The sequence below is a fragment of the Myotis brandtii genome, unplaced genomic scaffold (assembly GCF_000412655.1).
Source record: "Myotis brandtii unplaced genomic scaffold, ASM41265v1 scaffold199, whole genome shotgun sequence".
Classification (NCBI taxonomy): domain Eukaryota; kingdom Metazoa; phylum Chordata; class Mammalia; order Chiroptera; family Vespertilionidae; genus Myotis; species Myotis brandtii.
In genome coordinates, this window is record NW_005357414.1 from 1,197,799 (window position 1) to 1,199,185 (window position 1,387).

Here is a 1,387-nt window from a genome sequence, read left to right on the forward strand (position 1 = left end):
CCACATCTGGGTGTTGCTGTTTACATTCCTTTGTTGAGCCTATATCTTCATAAGCTTTTTAGCAAGTATATGTTGAACACTTCTGTTTCATGGTCAAGATAGGATCAGAGGCTATGGATACTGACAACAGATTGGTCTGTTTTATTCTGTCTTTTCCCATGATTATATCTACTGCCTCGTCTTGATTTATAAGCAAAACCTAGACAACCTACAAAAATGTGTTTTGTAGTTTATCTAGGAATAATACAGAAAATATTGCTGTTATTTTTGGTGAAGAAAGTCAATTTTGTACAGTTTATTTCGATGTAAATAAAATGTGAATTTGGTGTGGTTTTTTTTTTTAACAAAAAGAACAAACTCTGGGTTTCACGTACTCACAACTGTAAACCTACTTTTGCCCCACTCTGTATAATACAAGTGGCCATTAATAGAGTGTTCTTTAAATGTTCTAGGAAGGCCCTTTTACCAAAACAAGCTATTCTTCCTTATCTCTATGGCTAAATTTCTCTTAACAAAGCCAAAGTTCTTCCTTACAAAAATATAAATAAAATTAAAATATTAACCCCATGAAAGAGCCCGGAAGGCTGATGTCTACCCAGTCTTTCAATGATGAGGTCAATAGGAAAAGAAGACCTAGAACTTCAATGAATACTCTTCAGATTTCCCCTTCAAGCTCATCAGTTTCTCTGAGGAGGACACAGTACAAAGAAGATTCAGGTAGGAGAAAGGCAACCTAGACAAAAACTAGCAAGGGCACTTTGGATCCCAAAGGGATTGCCAGAGCCAGCTCTGATGTTTTGAAGGTTTTTTGGTTTGTTTGCTTGGTTGGTTGGTTTTTGTTATTTAAGATCATCTGATTCTATTTTTTAAATTTATTTATTTATTTCTAAAGTTTTACATATGTCTCCTTTTTCCCCAATTGACACCCCCCCCAAGCCATTCCCACCCTGGGCAAGCCCCCACTGCCCCAGTGTCTGTGGCCATTTGTTATGCTAATATGCATGCATACAAGTCCTTTGGTTGCTCTCTAAACCACCTCTCCTCTGTTGTCATTTGTTCTTGATCTATTCTTGTTCATCAAATTATGTTGATCATTATATCCCATATATGAGTAAGATCATGTGATATTTATCTTTTCTGACTGATTTATTTCGCTCAGCATAATGCTCTCCTGGTCTATCCATGCTGTTGCAAATGGTAAAAGTTCCTTCTTTTTTATAGCAGTTTAGTATTCCATTGTATAGATGTACCACTGTTTTTTTAAATGTATTTTATTGATTTTTTACAGAGAGGAAGGGAGAGGGATAGAGAGTTAGAAACATCTATGAGAGAGAAACATCAATCAGCTACCTCCTGCACACCCCCTACTGGGGATGTGCCCACAACC